This window comes from Rattus norvegicus, chromosome 1 (assembly GCF_036323735.1).
Source record: "Rattus norvegicus strain BN/NHsdMcwi chromosome 1, GRCr8, whole genome shotgun sequence".
NCBI lineage: Eukaryota > Metazoa > Chordata > Mammalia > Rodentia > Muridae > Rattus > Rattus norvegicus.
In genome coordinates, this window is record NC_086019.1 from 45,146,444 (window position 1) to 45,169,138 (window position 22,695).

Genomic DNA, 22,695 nt, shown 5'->3' on the forward strand with positions numbered 1-22,695 from the left:
CAACCAGAACGTGGCAAAGCTACAAAGTTAAAGGGCAACTCTTATTGCCATGACATAACCATATTATTAAAAATTTTATGTAAAATACTTTTATATGAATAAATACATTTTAGGAATACAGAAAACTCTTCTCTTTTCATTTGTTTGAAAGTATAATGGGTTACAAGTGTAATTAAAATTGGAAACAGTTGAATAGGACTTCGGGAAACATTCTCAGACCCTTTACAAACTGGGAAAAACTGAGATATTTAAAAAGATATTTCAACAGAATGGAAAAGCATGAATTCAAGGGTACTGTGCTAGAATTACAATATTAGGACATATGCATGTAACATCCCTGCCAGGGGATACCTGCAGGCAGCAGATGACTGTCCAGTGCTATGAACATCAAACACATTGTGTTTTGTCACAATAGGTAGATTTATGTCTCAGGCTGAGTCTGATTGGATGCATTTGATGGCTATAAGATGTGTAAACCTTGTGCCTTCATATGAGGTTGCTTCTGGCTTCAAAGTTTCTGATATTTGAAACAGAATGTCTTCTCTGCAGCTTGGAACAAAGCATTTGAACACACATACCTTAGTTGGTGAGAGAGTTGGCTTTCACAACTACATTATTCACATGTGACTCATTTTCTCTATAGCATATAGACCCATCTTTTGAGTTATTCCTGGCTGAAGCAGAATAATGACTATTCTCTACTATCCTAAGTACTGACCAGGCCCAACCCCACTTAGCATCAGAGACCAGAGGAGATCAGGGTGGTCCGTCCATAAATCACAGTGACTATTTTCATAGATGTAGTCAAATAGATGCTGAAACAGTTTAAGGAAGGAATGAGTTCTTTTGGCTCATGATTTGGAAGGGATGCAGTCCCTCATAGTGGAGAAGGTGCATTGAGGAGTGTGCTGGGGATGACTCAATGCTCTGACAGAGCAGCATGGCTTGCTCACATCTCAGTAGACTAGGAAGCAAGGGATTTGCTGGATCCAGGCTGTAGCCTATAAACTCCAAAGTTATGTCCTTATGTTTTCTGGACAATCCTTTCAGTAGAAGGTTCCACAACCTCCTAAAATAACACCACCATATGGAAACCGACTATTTAAACATGTGAGCTCATGGAGGGTATTTGATCTCCACACTATAACATATGGTTTGACTGTCCTCTCAAAGGCTGTCATGTCTGCAATATGCTTGACTTCCAACTCTACTATCTATGGGGAACCTGTGTGGTTGTATGTTCTTCATTAACCAGGATAAGGACATTTGCTTCTATCCATTTCATGGAGTAGGTATTGAGCTATGGCAGGTCACTCTGTGTCTCAGACTGTGACTGTAGGGTGTTCTCCTATTCAGTTCAACAATAGGAATTTAATTCACCGATCAGTGTTGAAAAGTCTCGTGTTCTAAGAAATGAATTACCCTTTGCATTCTTGGATGTTAGTATTTCGTTAAGAACGTTGTGCAGCTTTCTTCTCCTATATGGTTTCAGAGCACACGAGACTTATAATGAATCGAAACTCTTGGGAGTGAAGTTAGAGTTAAATAGCAGTTTTTCCTTTTGCTTTTGAGTAGAATTCTCTTATACTATCCAGGCCTACTGTTCTGAGTTTCTGTAGGTTTTGAGTTATTGATTTGATTTCTCTAGGAGTCACGTGGCTGGTTATGTGTCTATTTCTCTTCAATTTAGCCTGTTAGGTTGTTTTCGTTCTAGGAATTGGTTCCTGTCACTGAACTTATCCAACTCATGAGCAATAAAAGCTGCTCCGAGTTATTACTTAGTTCTCTTTTAATGTTCAGAGTGCCAGTCTCACAACATAGCACTGCTCAAGTCTTCTGTTCTCTTTCCTCATTCGGTGACGGCTGACTCCATGTCTTTAGCCTTGTGCATAGTAATATAACATAGGTGAGTACAGGTGTCTCTTTCATATACTGATTTCATTTGATTTATGAAAATTGTCCTATACTTAGGTAACCATCTCATGAGAATTACATGGTTGTTTGTTTGGGGAAGCTCCAGACTATTCTCCATAATGGCTGCCAATTCAAGCTATCAGCAGTGAGCCCATTCTTCCACATCCTCAGCCTTTGCTGCTGTGATTGTCTATCATTTTGGTGCTAGCCACTCTACCTGTGGTGAGGAGAGAGCCAGCCCATCATTGGTTTGACTCATGTGTCCCTGGTGCTTGCTGTGTCTTTTCTATTCAGCATAAAGTTGACAGATTGACGGCATTTGAGGAAATCCTTCATTTCAGTCACTGTGTTTATTTCCATCATCTTGATTTGTCAGAGTTTCTGTCTCTGCGTACTTCAGATCTGTGCTGTTTCACGTCATCATCCTATGAAGTTTTCCCATCAATTCTCTTACTGTATTAAGGATATCTGTTTTCAAATTGCCTGCCTAAATAATTCTAACATGGGTGGTTTCTGTGACTTTGATACTTCTGTTTCCCTTGCTGGTTTTATTTGAAAAGAAGGAATATTTATTCATTAAATGAAATTGAGATGAACAGCCTATATGAGACTCCCACTGCATGCCGCACCGAGAACGCAGGTGAGAAAAAAGATCGCTTGGTGTGAAGAGTTACGTTAACAGCTGATCTGACTCTGCTGTTGCTATAGCTTCCGGTACCAGAAGCTTCAGTTTGTCTGTGTTCCTGATTTGATTTCTCTTTATTCATTCTGGCCCTTCGTCCACCATTTGTTGAAGGGAACCTGTGTCTACAGTTCTTTCTCTACAATCTCCTGATTATTTAGGAGAGTAGAACTGTCCATTAATATTGTAATTGTGTCTCAGCATTGGAGCAGGTCCACATTGTAAGTTGTAGCCCTGATGACCTGCTGTCACATGTTTCTCCTTGGCTTTGTCCCCTCAGCAAGGGAGGAGGAACCTATATTCCTTTAGTTGGACCAGTTTTTGTACTACTGAGAAAGGCAGGCTTTTCTCAACTGCAGGGGTTATGAGCAAGTGTAAAAAGAGTTTCTGATTGTTTTACTGTTGCTGTTTGTTTGTTTGTTTTTATTTTATTTTTCCTCTTCCACTGTCAGGGTCAGGAGAGTTTATTAGGGAATTCTCATCATAAAAATCTGGGCTTGTGGTGGGTGTTGGTAATAAAGCAACCAAAATTGTCAGTGGTCTCATAAAAATTCTCTTCTGGAAACTTTCTGCTCTCAGGCCTGTCCTCGCTAAGCCCGACACCGTGCTTACACATTCCTTTCAGTTTACAGCTCTCGAATTCTGCATCAGGGCGGGATGCTTGCTACTGTATGTGTCTGCCAACACCTGCTTCGTCTGATTTATGAGTCTGGATGGACCTAGCTTTTCCTGTAGTCTCAACACAAATCATTGATTTTTAGGTTTTATTTGATGTAAAAATAGATGCGATAACTTAAAAGCTCTTCTTGTAGCAGAGATGAAACCGAATAATTGCTGTCTTTGTGAACTTTGGAGATTTTCAACTTTCAAATTAATCTTTACCAACGAATCAACTTTTTGTTATTGAAATAATATATAACCGGACCTTCAACAATACAAGATGTAACTCTCAAGTACATTATTGGGAGTGGAAGTTACTATCATCAGAAAATAGTCTTTCTCAAGAGGTACAGGCAGACTTTGTAAAATCTGTGGGATGTCACACAATATGATGAAGTTTCTTATAACAGCCTCACATGTTTTCAAAGAGAAAATGTATTGCAAGAGGCTCACATACATTAGTGCCATGAAGCATACTCACTTTCAACCACAGGTTCTGTATTAAACCATACATTATATGATTGAGGCCACATAAGGGAAGTGGTTTTGCATACTGCATGGTCAGATTGATAAACTTTTTCTAAGAAGAAGTGCATATAAAACTAACATCAAAATGAGACTAGAAAAACAAATATTTCAAATTTGTTATAATATAACTTCATTTGTTGTTTTTCAATAGTTTTTCTCCACTATTTTCAGAAACACACACACACACACACACACACACCAATTATAAAATTATTTCCTTCTTTCCTCACATATTATTATAGCAAAGTTTGTCCAGGTACTATTGCAATATATGTACACATGAATTGGTATCCAAAACGTTTTCTCATTTATGGATATATCTAACATTTTTCTGTGTTTGGGTATCATTTATTAGTATATTTCAATTCCAACTTTGAGACTCATTGAGTCAAAGAATATCAGAAATGATTTTAGAAATGACAGCAATAATTTTTCTTCTGCACTGTGTACTATCAGAGGAAATGAGTTATTGTGTGTTTTCCATAAGCTATGTGGAATGCTAATTGCCTAATGTCTGCTATAATTTGGATTTTTTTCTCATTCAGAGGTTCACACACTACAAGCTTGATCCTCAATGTGGGAATGCTGAGCACTGGTGACATTTAAAGAATTGGGGCCTCATAGAAGGTGATGAGGCCATTTGTGTCACCACAAGAGAGTAGGTTGTTTAGACAGACCCCGTTTTTTCGGTTCCTCACTCACACACGCTTCTTGGTGCCATCAACACATTGTTGATTCTGTAAGCAAGTCAAATCTAAGATTTAAGGTGAACGTAACCTCAATTCAGATTGTCAAGAGAGACTAGGGAGACAAGGAGTCTACTGTTGTGTTTTATAAAGATTAGGAGAGAAGGAATATGTTTGGTGGATGTGAAGTCAGGTGTGGGGGTGGGGGTGCCTCTATGGGCCCATGCTGAGGCATCCCTTCCCCCAGGGTACCAGCCACAGGACATATTATAGAATAGAATATACTGTTCTATAGAATAGAGGGCATGGGGAAGGAAGTTGAGGGAGTAGAGACAGAGAAAGGCAGAGAGAGAGAGAGAGAGAAGAGGAGTAGAGGCCAGCCAGTCATAAGCATGTGAAGAGAGGGGAAAAAGAATGGGGAGAGAGGCAGAGCAGGAGCAAGAGGACAGAGCAAATACAAGAGAGCAAGAGAGAGAGGAAGGGGCAAGCAGTCCCTTTTATAATGAGTTGGGCATACCTTGCTGTTGCCAGGTAACTGTGGGGAGGAGGAGCCTAGACTAAATACCAGCATCCACAGTTGCAAGAGAGGAGCTCTTGCAGAGATTCTTCCAGAATCCCACCAAAATCATGACGGGAAGGCCTCTGCTCTCCACTCCAATAAGGGAGAATCACTAACAGGGTGCAACATTCATCTAGGGTAGCGTTGGGTAGTTTGAAAAGTCCGCTCAGGAGACAGCCAGGCTGGCAGCAGCTAGCTTAGCTCTTGGGGGTTGGAGGGGGAGTTGTCTGTCTTCCAGGACTCTATTCTCACAATGGGAGCCGGGTGCTGCACTTCTTACGTAGATCTCCCTGTGGCAGCAGGATGCTGTGCTTGCAGCTCTGTGGTTTCATGTCTGCCCTGCTGCAGTCCTCTGTGGCTTAGGGTGATTAATCCTTTCTTTCTCTCTCCTTTTTTTTTCTTCACCATATTTCTAACCACTACATAGCTATGAGCTTCTTCATGTTGAGTCTCTAATGAAAATTTGGATCTGGACCTTTGAGCAGTGCTGTAACTTATTGGTGATGGAAAACAAATGACTGTATTTTGCATCTGTGACAAGGACAATGTGACGTCATGTGGAACAGGGAGAGAATATTATGAATCGGATGTGATTTGTCCCCTCATAATTTATGCCCTGGGTGTGTAAGATCTGGTGTGGCAGTGCTGAGGGCCTTTCAGGAGAGACCAGACTTTAACTTTATTTAACACACATTTTTTTTATCAAAACTACACTATGCTTATTAAATAAACATGCACAGAACATTAGAATTGGGATAAATTCATGGACCTTTACACAACAATGTTTTGTTTCCCCGATAACATTTATATATAAGAGAGCTTGCCAGAAAATTAATAAATGCTACAATTGCTAATCAGAAGAATTATGACTTAAATTTTCCAGGAAGCAAAAAATTTATCTTTACAATTCATTGACCAATGACAATAACGTTCATTTTTGCTCAGAGTAAATAATGTATAACAATGAACTGAAAGTCATACCTTGGTGTTTGTCTATGCTCTAATTGGAAAATACTTGAATTGAGTGCTTATATCAGCAAGATATTTTCATGTGTACAATAGCCAGCAACTTTCTAAGTAATTCCTAGTAGAAACAGTGTCTTATCATGAGATGATTTCTTTATAAGGCAAAGAAGACGGAGATCTCGAAGATCAGTGGTCATGGAGGGAAAAGTAAGGAACTGAGATAGAAGCAGAAAAGATTCTTTGAAAAATGGTCCAAGGGATCCCAGAAAAAATTAAAGGAGAAGAACAAAGGTTGAAGATAAAAAGATGGCTCAGTATTTAAGAGAACTGGATGTTCTTCCAGAGGATCCAGGTTCAATTCCCAGCACCCACACAACAGCTGACAGTTATGCCATTCCAGGGGATCTGGTGTCCAGTTTTGTTCCTCAGGCATTCTGTTCATATGGTCCACAGACAAATCTGCAGGCCAAACACCCATATGCATAAAATAAAAATATAAACGCCCAAAGAGAGAGAGTAAGTGCTATTTTGTATAATGTACATATGAATTTTTGTATGAAATAAATACATTTTATTGATATTTATGTCTACCATGTTATAAATGTGTTCATACACCTTATCTTTGTTATATTTATGTAAACATGAATTGAAATAAATATTTTATTTTCAGATTCTCCTCCCTAAATAACTTATGTTTTGAGTTATATTGTGATATCCTTTGATAACTACATTTGGGTGTAATTTAGACAGGGATGATTGGCATGAAAATTTGAATTATCAAGTATGGCTTTAGTATTTATGAGAATTTAACTGACAAGTGTGGCTTCAAAAATTCAGTAGACCTATTCACACTGTTGGCAAAATATAAGGTGCTTAGAATGAGTCTCTGAAAACATAAAAGTCGTTTCTGAGCTTGCAGCTGAAATCCAGGTTCAAGCTGAACCTTTGCCTTAGAAGTATTTGTATCCAAACCAGATTCTCAGTAGCGAGCAACTTTATCTGACAAGGTGGCACGGTCGTCTTGCAGGATCATCAAGGAAACCCAGCATTTGCTAGCAGAACTAGTTCCTGGCATCAAAGCAGAACCAGAGGAAAGTAATGCCCTTTATTTTCATGTGGTCATTCCTGGCCCCCACGATTCCCCCTTTGAGGGGGGACTTTTAAAACTGAACTATTCCTTCCAGAAGAATGCCCAGTGAAAGCACCTAAAGTATGTTTCATAACCCAAATTTATCATCCTAATGTAGACAAGCTGGGAAAAATGTTTAGATATTTTAAAAGATAAGTAGTCCCCAGCACTGCAGACCCCAACAGTTTTGCTACCAATCCAGCCTTTGCTAAATGCTCCTAATCCAGATGAAACATTAGCAAATGGTGTAGCCGAGCAGTAGAAGAGCAACAAAGCCCGAGCAGAAACAGTGAGAGCATGGACTAGGCTCTATGCCAGGAATAATAGTTAAGTCAATCAGATGATCAAGTGTGCATCACTTCTGCTTTGCCAAGACGTCTTCCTCTTTTTTAGTTTGTTTGTTTGCTTTTCACGGACACAGTCTTACAAACATTACAGAATAAAAACCCAGACATCTTTATCTTTGGTGATCACATGTGCATTAGCAAATCTGTCTTGTCCTGATTCACTGTTTGTAAAACATGAGCAGAGGCTAGAAGCATCACCCGAGTTGGAGAGAGATGTTGAGGAGCAGGGACTCTCTGCTTTGACTCCTTTCCCCATCATGGTCTAAGTACACGCACTGTGAATGAAGGTAGTTGTCAGGATTAACTGTCAGGGGTATGGGTGTTTTTATTTTATTTTTTAGGGGTAAAATAGTTTTATTTTACTTTTATGACCTCCTTTCCCCTCTTAAGGGATCTAATTGCAGTGGTTAAATGCAGCTAATGTGTTTTTTAGAATATGCTCTCTAGCCAAGTCCAACTTTAGATGCTGTAGATGGACAAGCTTGATTGTCTAAACCAAAATGAGAACATTAAATAAACCTCACAGCCTTCACTAATAATGTTGAGACTTTGCTGTCAAGTGTAGATTCTCCAGCCCCACCCCACCCCCGAACAATGAAGAAAACCCTTTTGACCATTTTGTATGGCTTGTAAGAAACTTCAGTAAATCTTATGTTTTAGTAAAAATAGTTTTTGTTATTCAGAGAGAGAGAGAGAGAGAGAAGCTTTTCAGGTCACTGTCTACAGAAAACAATTAGTGAACAGTGTTAAGCCAGTCCCTCTGTGTGGAGCAGGAATGTGTTCTAGAACAAAGCACATTGCCGAGAGGAAGTCCCAGGAGCCTGATTCTCTTCATGTCCCAGAACGGCTCATTACTGATTCCGAGCAGAAGATTGATTTAAAGGAATTGGAATCACCTACCAGAGATGACGTCCAAGTTAGAACAGCCCCTACAGCAGGATTTTCACATAAATGTAAATTAATGTGAATTAAGTTTATCCTGTCTAGCTTCAAATGAATGAGACTCAAACTACGGATTATTTATTAGGCTCTGCACAATTACTGGAGGATGGCCCCTTATCTAACCCTCTAACCCTACACTAGCTACTTCCCCAACTGTGTTCCCCAAATACTTGATGTTTGAGTCTTCCTAAATTATTTCAGATCCAGAAGTCTGGTGTCCTGGGAAGGCATTTCATTCAGCCACTTGGCTGCTGGTGCATCATAACTAATGGAGACCTCTTGTTCTCTCTGTCTTCTCTTTCTCGGTGTTCCTTCTCCCTCTCTCTCCTTTCTTCTTCTTCCTTGTGGTCCCTACCTGTGACCCACAGCCCTACAACCCAAATTCCATTTCTCTCCATTCTCCCCAGTAATTGGTGGTAGCCATTTATATTTAAGAAATAGTTTTAAATTGGGTGGGAAAGGAGGGTGAGGTGTACACAAGAAAGGCGATGTGATGTGCATGGAAATTTACTTGTCTTGGGGCAATCGGATCTTGTGGCACAGAATTTAACATTTGAACACACAGCAGCAGCAGCAGACCACCCCCAATAAACAAATGCAGAAATTAGTCTGCATGAATAAAGAAGCCTTCATGAATCTCTGAACCAAGGGCTGTAAAATAATAGGATAATAGAAAAGAAGAGAAAGAAGTCAGAGGACAAGACCTCAAACTGACATCACCTTTTCTCCTTATTAAATGCCCTCGGAGGGGGATAGCCCTACCTCTCCCATCCTAGGAAGTGGCTGTGTCTGAGAAGTAAATTGGCATCACATACATTAAGAAAACACATCAGGACACAGGGACACTCATAAGGAAACGAACACTTGCATAATCAAAGAGACATTTTAAGATGTAGAGCTAGAGGTTGGGGATTTGGCTCAGTGGCAGAGCGCTTGCCTAGGAAGCGCAAGGCCCTGGGTTCGGTCCCCAGCTCCGAAAAAAAGAACAAAAAAAAAGATGTAGAGCTAGAAAATACAACAGTAAACTGAGAAGAAAGACGCTTGAAAGGTAAGACTTTAAAGAAGTTTGTCCAATGGGCTCTTGGGTACAACTTGTTTTGGAAGATGGCAGTGCTACCTTTCCTACTGGTACAGAAAGCTGATTTCCAAGGTGCAGTTTAGTGGTTTGGTTCCTCCTTTTAAGAAGTGGCATGAAGATTAGCCACTGTTGTTCAATCACCTGTAATTTAAACAGTCAAATGACAGCCTGACAAAATTTAACCCTTTATCCTACAGAGAAGCAGTTTTACACAAGAATCACGCTAATGTTTACTTTAACATTTGTGCTTTATTTTTAACATTTGTATGTTTTTTATTTATTGAAAAACTAATATGTTTCTGGTTTGCTTTCTTTTTAAAGCAGTGTTAAAAGTCAGCATATAAACAGGCTAGAATGGTATAAAGTTTCAGAGTTTATCTAAATTCTTTTACAACTGTAATACACAACCTTCATAGCACAGAACTAGTCACAAGCAACACATAGGTCCATCAAGCATCATTTAGAAAATAAGCAACGTGTTGGCTTATGGGTCAGTACTTTAGACCCAACATCTCTGATACGTGTTCTGTGCCTTGGACATTATTCTTTTCCATTGTAAGAAACACTGTGGATTCTCTTGTCTTCCATGATGCTTTTATACATCTATTTAGTGACATGAGCAGTTGTGGTATTGAGTTCAAAGTAAAAGGAGTGATAACAAGGCATACTTTTTCAATTATAATTTTGCATGATTCAAAATTCATATGGTTTGGACTTTCTTATCCCAAACATAACAAAATTTGAATGATATTTCTAGGAAGCCTTTGGGTTAAATCAAACCCTTAGATTTTTCCACAGAGTGAAATAAAAGGAAAGAATTATGTTATTATAATATTAAGTTTTGGTATTCTTCGTTGAAAACAAATGAGTCTTTGAAAACTGTAGGATGGAGAGATGTTACTCAAGTCCATCTCAGCAGGATGATTTCCAATGCCAGGGTTCATGAGGGTTTATGTCTTCTAGTGTTCAGGCAGCCTTCTCTTTCCTATTCTATAACAGTTAGCCAGCTGTTCTACTATCAGACACTAGGGTCAAGCTGTTTCAATTTTCTTACTTTGTTTCCTTCTTTCTTTCTTTTTTTTTTTTTTTGGTTTATTTTTTTTCCTCCATCTTTATTAACTTGGGTATTTTTTATTTACATTTCAATTCATATTCCCTTTTCTGGTTTCCTGGCCAACATCCCCTTAACCACTCCACCTCCCCTTCTGTATGAGTGTTCCCCTCCCCATCCTCCCCTTTTACCCCCCTCCCCCCAACAATCACGTTCACTGGGGGTTCAGTCTTGGCAGGACCAAGGGCTTCCCCTTCCACTGGTGCTCTTACTAGGCTATTCATTGCTACCTATGAGGTTGGAGCCCAGGGTCAGTCCATGTATAGTCTTTAGGTAGTGGCTTAGTCCCTGGAAGCTCTGGTTGGTTGCATTGTTGTTCATATGGGGTCTCAAGCCCCTTCAAGCTCTTCCAATCCTTTCTCTGAATCCTTCAACAGGGGTCCCATTCTCAGTTCAGTGGATTGCTGCTGGCATTTGCCATATTCTGGCTGTGTCTCTCAGGAGAGATCTACATACGATTCCTGTCAGCCTGTACTTCGTTGCTTCATCCATCTTATCTAGTTTGGTGGCTGTATATGTATGGGCCACATGCGGGGCAGGCTCTGAATGGGTGTTCCTTCAGTCTCTGTTCTAAACTTTGCCTCCCTATTCCTTCCCAAAGGTATTCTTGTTCCCCTTTTAAAGGAGTGAACCATTCACATTTTGGTAATCTTTCTTGAGTTTCATGTGTTCTGTGCTTCTAGGGTAATTCAAGCATTTGGAATAATATCTATTTATCAATGAGTGCATAATATGTGTGTTTTTCTGTGATTGGGTTGCCTCACTCAAGATGATATTTTCCAGTTCCATCCATTAGACTATGAATTTCATAAAGTCATTGTTTTTGATAGCTGAGTAATATTCCATTGTGTAGATGTACCACATTTTCTGTATCCATTCCTCTGTTGAAGGGCATCTGGGTTCTTTCCAGCTTCTGGCTATTATAAATAAGGCTGCTATGAACATAGTGGAGCATGTGTCTTTGTTATATGTTGGAGTATCTTTTGGGTAATCCCAGCAGAGGTATAGCTGGGCCTTAGGTTGTGGAATGTGCAATTTTCTGAGTAACCTCCAGACTGATTTCCAGAATGGTTGTACCAGTCTGCAATCCCACCAACAATGGAGGAGTGTTCCTCTTTCTCCACATCCTCGCTAGCATCTGCTGTCACCTGAGTTTTGGATCTTAGCCATTCTGACTGGTGTGAAGTGGAATCTCAGGGTTGTTTGATATGCTTTTCCCTTATGTTAAAGATGTTGAAGATTTCGTTAGGTGTTTCTCAGCCATTCGGCATTACTCAGCTGTGAATTGTTTGTTTAGCTCTGAACCCCATTATTTAATAGGGTTATTTGTCTCCCTGCAGTCTAACTTCTTGAGTTCTTTGTATATTTTGGATATAAGACCTCTATCAGTTGTAGGATTGGTAAAGATCTTTCCCAGTTTGCTGGTTGCCATTGTGTCCTAACAACGGTGTCCTTTGCCTTACAGAATATTTGCAGTTTTATGAGATTCCATTTGTCAATTCTTGATCTTAGAGCATAAGCCATTGGTGTTTTGTTCAGGTAATTTTCTCCATTGTTCATGTGTTCGAGACTCTTCCCCACTTTTTCTTCTATTACTTTGAGTGTATCTGGTTTGATGTGGAGGTCCTTGATCCACTTGGACTTAAACTTTGTACAGGGTGATAAGAATGGATCGATCTGCATTCTTCTACATGCTGACCTCTAGTTGAACTAGCACCATTTGCTGAAAATGCTATCTTTTTTCCATGGTTTTGAATGGTTTTGGCTCCTTTGTTAAAAATCGAGTGACCATAGGTGAGTGGGTTCATTCCTGGGTCTTCAATTCTATTCCACTGGTCTGTCTGTGTCTGTACTAATAACATGCAGTTTTTATCACTATTGTTCTGTAATACTGCTGAGTTCTGTGATACTGATTTCCTATGGAAGTCCTTTTATTGTTGAGGATAGTTTTACCTATCCTGAGTTTTTTGTTATTCCAGAAGAATTTGAAAATTGTTCTGTCTAACTCTATGAAGAATTCTGTTGGAATTTTGATGGGGATTGCATTGAATCTGTAGATCGCTTTTGGTAAAATGGCCATTTTTACTATATTAATCCTGCCAATCCATGAGCATGGGAGAAACTTTCCATCTTCTGAGATCTTCTTCAATTTCTTTCTTCAGAGGCTTAAGTTCTTATCATACAGATCTTTCACTTGCTTGGTTAAAGTCACACCCAGGTATTTTATATTATTTGGGACTATTATGAAGGGTCTCATTTCCCTAATTTCTTTCTTGTCTTGTTTCTCTTTTGTGTAGAGGAAGGCTACTGATTTATTTGAGTTAATTTTATACCCAGCCACATCGCTGAAGGTGTTTACCAGGTTTAGTAATTCTGTGGTGGAACTTTTGGGATCCCTTAAATATACAATTATATCGTCTGCAAATAGTGATATTTTGACTCCTTCCTTTCCAATCTGTATCCCTTTGATCTCCTTTTGTTGTCTGATTGCTCTGGCTAGGACTTAGAGAACTACATTGAAAAAGTAGGGAGAGAATGGGCAGCCTTGGTTAGTCCCTGATTTTAGTGGGATTGCTTCAAGTTTCTCTCCATTTAGTTTAACATTAGCTCCTGGTTTGCTGTATATGGTTTTTACTATGTTTAGGTATAGGCCTTAAATTCCTATTCTTTACAGGACTTTTATCATGAAGAAGTATTGAATTTTGTCAAATGCTTTCTCAGCATCTAATGAAATGATCATGTGGTTTTTATCTTTCAGTTTGTGTATATAGTGGATTACATTGATGGTTTTCCACATATTAAACCATCCCTGCATCCCTGGAATGAAGCCTACTTGATTATGACAGATGATTGTTTTGATGTGCACTTGCATTCGGTTTGCAAGAATTTTATTGAGTATTTTTGTGTCGATATTCATAAGGGAAATTGGTCTGAAGTTCTCTTTCTTTGTTGGGTCTTTGTATGGTTAGGTATAAGAGAAATTGTGGCTTCATAGAAGGAATTCGGTGTAGGGAGCCGTATTGGATTTGGGCTTGGCTGCTTTGTGACTGCATAGCTCAAGGTGGTTACGTGACTCTGGACTGTATGGCCACAGATGCTCACCCCTAGGTGGCTGCTGTAAGATTATGAGATTGTTGGACAAAAGCCTCTCCCAGGAAGACCCCAGGAGCAATCACAGGATGTTTCAGCCTGAGCAAAACACCGGGTGTCCCTGAGCAGATTCCTGAGAAGGGTTAGACCTTTTCAAAGAACAAAACTGTTGTTTAAGGAGGATATCTTGCAGTTTAGTGATTCACCCTATATCCTTGGGCACTTCCCAATACTCCCCCACCCTAAGCTTCAGTTCCCACTTCTATTCCTGCCTCAGAGCTTTAAATGCTGTACATTTCTCTCAATAAACGAGACCTTGACAACGAAACTTTTGCTTGGTCTCCTTCTTCTCTCCACCTCCTTGACTTACAGGTAAAACGCCTCTTCGGGACCCTGAAAAACTGGACCCACTGGACAGGTCAATTCGGTAGGGCTCCATCTGTTTCAAATTCATAAAATAGTTTGGATAGTATTGTTATGAGGTCTTCTATGAAGATCTGATAGAAATCTGTACTAAATCCATCTGGACCTGGGCTCTTTTTGGTTGGGAGACTTTTAATGACTGCTTCTATTTCTTTAGGAGTTATGGGGTTGTTTAAATGGTTTATCTGTTCCTGATTTAACTTCGGTACCTGGTATCTGTCTAGGAAATTGTCCATTTCCTCCAGATTTTCAAGTTTTGTTGAATATAGGCTTTTGTACTAAGATCTGATGATTTTTGAATTTCCTCTGACTCTGTTGTTATGTCTCCCTTTTCATTTCTGATTTTGTTAATTTGAACACTCTTTGTGTCCTCTGGTTAGTCTGGCTAAAGGTTTATCTATCTTGTTGATTTTCTCAAAGAACCAGCTTTTGGTTCTGTTGATTCTTTGTATAGTCCTTTTTGTTTCTATTTGGTTGATTTCAGATCTGAGTTTAATTATTTCCTGCCGTCTACTCCTCCTGGGTGTGTTTGCTTCTTATTGTTCTAGAGCTTTTAGGTGTGCTCTCAAGGTGTTGATATATGCTCTCTCCTATTTTCATTCTGCAGGCACTCAGCGCTATGAGTTTTCCTCTTAGCACAGCTTTTATTGTGTCCCATGTGTTTGGGTATGTTGTACCTTCATGTTCATTAAATTCTAAGAGGTCTTTAATTTCTTTCTTTATTTCTTCCTTGACCAGGTTATCATTGAGTATATGATTATTCAACTTCGATGTATATGTGGGCATTCTTTCCTTATTGTTATTGAAGACCAGTTTTAGCCCATGATAGTCTGACAGTAGGCATGGGATTATTTCTATCTTTCTGTATCTGTTGAGACTTGTTTTATGACTGATTATATGGTCAACTTTGGAGAAAGTATCATGGAGGTGGTGAGAAGAAGGTATATTCTTTGTTTTAGGATAGAATGTTCTATAAATATCTGTTAAATCCATTTGGTTCATGACATCTCTTAGTCTGTCTATGTCTCTGTTTAATTCCTGTTTCCATTATCTGTCCATTGATGAAAATGGAGTGTTGAAATCTCCTACTATTATTGTGTGAGTTGCAATGTGTGCTTTGAGCTTTGGTAAGGTGTCTTTTATGTATGTAGGTGCCATTGTATTTGGGGCATATTTAGGATTGAGAGTTCATCTTGGTGGATTTTTCCTTTGATGAATATGAAGTGTCCTTCCTTATCTTTTTTGATGGCTTTGGTTGAAAATCATTTTTATTCAATATTAGAATGGCTACTCCAGCTTGCTTCTTCAGACCATTTGCTTGAAATGTTGTTTTCCAGCCTTTTACACTGAGGTTTTGTCTGTCTTTGTCTCTGAGGTGTGTTTCCTGTGGGCAGCAAAATATTGGGTCCTCATTGCATATCCAGTTTGTTAATTTGTGTCTTTTTATTGGGGAATTGAGTCCATTGACGTTGAGAGATATTAAGAAATAGTGATTGTTGCTTCCTCTTATATTCATATTTAGATGTGACATTATCTTTGTATATAATGTCTTTGGGTGCAAAACGATTAGTTTCTTGCTTTTTCTAGGGTGTAGCTTGCTTCCTTGTGCTGGGCTTTGCCATTTATTATCCTTTGTAGGGCTGGATTTGTAGAAAGATATTGTGTAAATTTGGTTTTGTCATGGAATAGCTTGGTTTCTCCATCTATGTTAATTGAGAGTTTGGCTGGATACAGTAACCTGGGTTGGCATTTGTGTTCCGTTAGGGTCTGTATGACATCTGTCCAGGATCTTCTGGCTTTCATAGTCTCTGGTGAGAAGTCTGGTGTGATTCTGATAGGTATGCCTTTATATGTTATTTGACCTTTTTCCCTTACTGCTTTTAATATTTTTTCTTTGTTTTGTGCATTTGGTGTTTTGACTATTATGTGATGGGAGGTGTTTCTTTTCTGGTCCAATCTATTTGTAGTTCTGTAGACTTCTTGTATGCCTATGGGTATCTCTTTTTTTAGGTTAGGGAAGTTTTCTTCTATGATCTTGTTGAAAATATTTACTGGTCCTTTGAGCTGGGAGTCTTCACTCTCTTCTATACCTATTATTCTTAGGTTTGATCTTCTCATTGAGTCCTGAATTTTCTGTATGTTTTGGACCAGTAGCTTTTTCTGTTTTACATTATCTTTGATCATTGTGTCGATGATTTCTATGGAATCTTCTGCTCCTGAGATTCTCTCTTCTATTCCTTGCATTCTGTTGGTAATGCTTGTATCCACGGCTCCTTGTGTCTTCCTTTGGTTTTTCTATATCCAGGTTTGTCTCCCTTTATTGCTTCTATTTCCATTTTTAATTCCTGTACCTTTTTGTTTGTGTTTTCCTTTAATTCTTTCAGGGATTTTTCTGAATCCTCTCTATAGGCTTCTGCTTTTTTATTTGTGTTTTCCTGCATTTCTCTAAGTGAGTTCTTTATGCCTTTCTTGAAGTCCTCCATCATCATGATCAAATGTGATTTTAAATCTAGATCTTGCTTTTCTGGTGTGTTTGGATATTCATTGTTTGCTTTGGTGGAAGAATTGGGCTCCAATGTTGCCATGTAGCCTTGGTTTCTGTTGCTTGGGTTCTTGTGCTTGCCTCTTGCCATCACATTGTCTCTGGGGTTACCTCTTTCTGCTATTTCTGGTTAGACAGTCCTATAGATTGGTCTGTGTGTCAGGAATACTGTAGACCTGTTTTCCTGTTCTCTTTCAGCCATTTATGGGAACAGAGTGTTCTGCTTTCAGGCATGTAGTCGTTCCTGTCTACTGGTCTTCAGGTGTTCCTGAATATAAAACAAAGAAATGATCCTGAGTACAAGATGGCTGTCTGGCTGCCTGTGGGTTGTGTCTGCCACCTCAGTAGATCTAAAGATATCCTCTTCCTTTGTAGACTTTATAATGAAGCAATGTGTAAACAGGACAGATGGGTACATAAGAACATGGATCATATTAGATATTCTTGAAACTTTTTTTTCCAAAAAGTGAAGTTGTGAGTCTCACTAGAGAAGCATGTTTTGGATGCGAGTACACAGATAGAGTCCTGAAGCCCAGGCAAGCAGAGATTGAGATAGTAAGTTCTCAGATGTAGGAGGCATAAAGGTTTGTGGTCTCTCAGAGAAGCACTAGGGGAACATGAAATGTTAACAGGCAGGGTTGGTCCCTCAAGGAAAGTTATGCAATGCTGTTTATCTGCCCAGAAGCCTGGGATCATCGCAGTGTCTGTATTAATGGAAACCATATGAGACCCTCCCTAGACTAATATAAGCTTGTCTATTTCCATTAATCTGAACAGCCTATTTGTATGGAAGGTGTCAATGTGCTTTACAAAGAATTTTGAAGTAGTTACATCTGATATTTATTAGGTTACTTTGTTCTTCAGTGAGATTTATGTATGTTTTATTCTACACATAGGACTGAACTAATTATCACCCAGAAAGTTTTCATCAAATCACACTATGATTAAATAAATGCACCTAAACTAAATGCTAATGGTCAGGCTCCAAAAGTTTGAGCCAGCACTGATTACTTAGTTGTGTTGAACTGAATTGTATCCTTACACTGATGGCTTCAGAGGTCACAGAGGTCCCTTGAAGTCAAAGAAGGTGGGCTGTGTTCAACTGCAATGAGTCTAAGCTTTCTCAAACGTCATTAACACCTCTTTAATCAATGAGAAACAGTCCTGACCACACAAAGTACTGATTACAGTGATGACCTTGTTCACTCTATAGTGTTTAGAATGTGTGCCAGGGTCACCCATTAATGAGAACAAATTTAATACATAGGAGGCCCTTGTGAAATCTTTTGTTAGTGAAATGTGAATAAAGTGTTTGGAGCAGTGTTCATAAAGAAACAGCAGAGATATTAAGTATTGTTATTATATACCATAACTACATCTTACTAATGTTGGGTACAGTATAGTCTGTATTTCAGCTTTATTAACATTGTAATAAAGTGTATAAATATATGTAGATAGATAGCTTACATATATATACATATATATATATATATGTATATATATATATGCCTCCAAGGTTTACTGTTTATGCATGGAATGGCACCTGGACTGTTTACTAAAACAAACTGCATCCTGCTGGATCATATTAGAATTAACAGTCTCAAAGAAGCCATACAAAGTATGTTCTTAGACTATCACATGTGGTTTAATTATGAAGGAATAAAAAAAATCTAACAAGAAGAAATATTTAGTTTTTTTTCTTAGAAACTAAGGATATATTTAAAAAAATATACACATGAAACAATGTCAGTTATTTCAAATTCAATTCTATTAAAATACAATTAATATGATGTAGCAGAAACTGTAAAAAATATTTTTGGGAAATTTCTAGGTATCAATGATTCATTACAGGTTGAATGCAATGGAATCTCTCCTAGGCTCAGTGGGGTTAGTGGGTTTAGATGAGCCAGTGGCTTCAGAGTCATGATCCTAAAAAAGCAATGAGCCAGAGCACTAGAGGAAAGCAAGCAAAGTTTTATTGAGAAATAGAGAAGCAGTTTCCTATACGGGGAAGGTCTTAAAAGTGAGTTGCTAAGTAAGGTGAAGCACACAGTTTTTATACTCAGGGAAAGGGCCAAGGCCATATCTTCTGTAGTCAAGATAGACTGGATATTGCATGTCAATTTAAACATTAGGAAGCATTGGCCTATGAGTTGGGTGAAGCGTGGAGTCTTAAGAAAGCCTACTCACTGGTGATGTCATGATGGGAGGGGCAGGGTAGCAGGCAGCCACCAAAATTTTCCAAGGGGAGGAAGAACGGAATAGTAAAAAGAAGGACTGTCTGTGAGCTGAGACCTTGGGGAACCAGGCTTTTTGACTTCAGATCCTCAACTCATTGATTGAATTATTTTTTGAAAAACCTGTGAGGCTTTTAGCCTCATTTTGACAGCTAGACATTTTGTTTTCCATGGATCTGAGTCCTACCTGCACCCCATGGGTTTGCCTTGCTCTTAACTCCTATTAGTTTTATAATAGGAGCAAAAGAAATTAAAATCAACATATTGTTTACAATAATAACGAGACTGATAAAGGTAAACAAAGTCTTATCAAGGCAAAGTCTATAGACAATGATCATTAATGTCTGTTTAAGGATAAGGAGGGCTGGGAAATGTTTCACCTATTCAAACAATAAAGAAAAATAATACTCTAAGAAGTAATACTTTGGAGCCCATTAGAGAGCTGAAGTAGCTAAGCAACCAGTAGAATTAAATTCCCCAAAGTTTTCATTCAATCCAAAGAGAAATAAGAGGCATAGACAGTTTCCTCCTTGACAGAGTGCAGCAGAGAGATGTGGAAACGTAGGTGGGGAAAAAATTCAGCCAGGACTTATTGAACCTGAAAGATGAATTGTAGATAAACATGTCAATTTTCAATCCTAAACACAATCTTCATACATTCCCAAAAGTATGAAAGACTTCCCACTTTCAGTAGCTCATTTCTACCTGGTACCTTTAGAAAGTTTGAGGACAGGACGCATGGGAAGAAAGCTCACTGGGGATTCAAGCATGCAGTGAGTGCTTGAAAGCACCAGCAAAAGACACACAAAACCTTCCCTATCTCCAGATCCCCTTTCTGGTCTGGATGAAGTAAACACTTCTAGCTCCACAGGGACCCATAGTTCTGCCTGCTGTTACAGAGAAGAAAGTAAACACAAAACTCTTTACCCCTGGAGAGGCCAGCATTCTGTACCAATACCAAGCAAATATCTGCTAACCCTGAGGGAGAAGCAAGGAAATTCTTCCTGAGATCAATTATAAGTCAAAAACAGATCTTAGCTGCCACAGGATGTAGGGATATGGAAAGAGGAGATGTGCCTGCCTGTGAGAGACACCTCAGAGGTCTTCTGCTCTCCCACAGCAAAGTGCACACTCAGGGAAAGCAGCACAATTGACAGCTAGGCCAGAGAAAAATAAGGAAAATGGCTCTACCTGAGTCACAGAGCTATGGGATGCTCAGATGTGGAGAGGAACAGGCAGAGCCAATCATCCTGGTGTCTTATGGTATTATAAGCATAATGTTGTAACTTAGATCTAAGCCTGTAATTCTCTAAGGGTCAATAAACATGGAGGCAGGATCACTCTTATGTCATTAAGTTAATCCCACCATCTCTTCTTTGTGGCAAGGCTGTGAATAAAGTTGACACCACTGTCTTCAGACATACATAGTGCTTTTTAGATACCATGTCTGACATTCAAACAATGAGACATCTTCCCCATAGGCTCTTGGATTTGACCCAGTTGATCATGCTGATTGGGACCTTAAGGAAGTGGAGCTTTATTAAAGGAAGTCCATCAGCTTGGGTGGACTTGGCAGTTTTATAGCCTTCCTTTCCCTTCTTTCTGCTTCCTGGGAGTAGGTAAAAATGTGATAAGCTAGCTTCCTGCACGTGCCACCATGCTTCCCCTGACTCTCTTGTCTCCCTGCTAGGATAAACTCTATTCTTCTGGGATGACTTAAAAGAGATGTATGTGTTTGTTTGTCTTTGTTGTTGAGAGAGAAAACTACAAAGCAAGGGGTAATGCTCCAAACATAGCAGAACAGACAGTGATGTTAAAATTGGGATATTTTTCATAGACTATCTTGTAAAATAATAAATGCCTCACATAAGCTGTATGAAAATTTCTCAGGGAGAAAGTGTAATAAAGAGTTAAATGGAAAAAGCAGCGCCCCATGAGCAACTTGAGCCATGGGACCACAGGTAAGACCAACTTTTCTGCTCCAAGCGACCTGCCTGGTGGACTCAGGACACAGTCCCACAGGAACAGCTGAAGACCAGTAGACAGGAAAGACTACACGCCCGAAAGCAGAACACTCTGTTCCTATAACTGGCTAAAAGAAAACAGGAAAACAGGTCTACAGCACTCCTGACACACAGGCCTATAGGACGGTCTAGCCACTATCAGAAATAGCAGAACAAGGTAACACCAGAGACAACCTGATGGAGAGAAGAAAGTCCAGGAACCCAAGCAACAGAAACCAAGACTACATGGCATCATCGGAGCCAGCCCAGGTTACTGTATCCTACAAAACTCTCAATTAACAGATGGAGAAACCAAGATATTCCATGACAAAACCAAATTTACACAGTATCTTTCTACAAATCCAGACCTACAAAGGATAATAAATGGTAAAGCCCAACAGAAGGGGGCAAGCTACACCTGAGAAAAAGCAAGAAACTAATTGCCTTGGCAACAAAACAAAGAGAAGAAAAGCACACAAACATAATCTCACATCCAAATATGAATATAACAGGAAGCAATAATCACTATTCCTTAATATCTCTCAACATCAATGGTCTCAACATTCCAATAAAATGACATAGATTAACAATATGCAATGAGGACCCTGCATTCTGCTGCCTACAGGAAACACACCTCAGAGACAAAGACAGACACTACCTCAGAGTGAAAGGCTGGAAAACAACTTTCCAAGCAAATGGTCTGAAGAAGCGAGCTGGAGTAGCCATTCTAATATAGAATAAAATTGATTTTCAACTAAAAGTCATCAAAAAAGATAAGGAAGGACACTTCATATACATCAAAGGAAAAATCCACCAAGATGAACTCTCAATCCTAAATATCTATGTTCCAAATGCAAGGGCACCCACATTCATAAAAGAAACATTACTAAAACTCAAAGCACGTATTTCATCACACAAAGGAGCCATAACCATCCAATGGAGAAAAGATAGCATTTTCAGCAAATGGTGCTGGTTCAACTGGAGGTCAGTATGTAGAAGTTGCAGATCAATCCATTCTTATCACCCTATACAAAGCTTAAGTCCAAGTGGATCAAGGACCTCTACATCAAACCAGATACACTCAAACTAATAGAAGAAAAAGGGGGGAAGCATCTCGAACACATGGGCACTGGAGAAAATTTCCTGAACAAGACATCAACAATGGCTTATACTCTATGATCAAGAATTGACAAATGGGATCTCATAAAACTGCAAAGCTTCTGTAAGGCAAAGTTCACTGTTGTTAGGACAAAATGGCAACCAAGAGATTGGGAAAAGACCTTTACCAATCCTACACCAGATGGAGGGTTTATATCCAAAATATACAAAAACTCAAGAAGTTAAACTGCAGGGAGACAAATAACCCTATTAAAAATGGGGTTCAGAGCTAAACAAAGAATTCACAGCTGAGGAATGCCTAATGGCTGAGAAACACCTAAAGAAATGTTCAACATCTTTAGTCATAAGGGAAATGCATATCAAAACAACCCTGAGATTCCACCTCACACCAGTGAGAATGGCTAAGATCAAAAACTCAGGTGACAGCAGATGCTGGCGAGGATGTGGAGAAAGAGGAACACTCCTCCATTGTTGGTAGCATTGCAGACTGGTACAAACATTCTGGAAATCAGTCTGGAGGTTCCTCAGAAAATTGGACATTGAACAACCTGAGGACCCAGCTATACCTCTCTTGGGCAGATACCCAAAAGATGCCCCAACATATAACAAAGACACTATGTTCATAGCAGCCTTATTTATAATAGCCAGAAGCTGGAAAGAACCCATATGCCCTTCAACA

The 22,695-nt window shown here is 39.2% G+C and overlaps 1 pseudogene; it reads left to right on the top strand.

The window, feature by feature from the left end:
- The first annotated feature begins 2,505 nt into the window (after positions 1 to 2,505).
- Ube2n-ps4 (ubiquitin-conjugating enzyme E2N, pseudogene 4) lies at positions 2,506 to 7,455 on the top strand (annotated as a pseudogene).
- Positions 7,456 to 22,695: the final 15,240 nt, after the last annotated feature.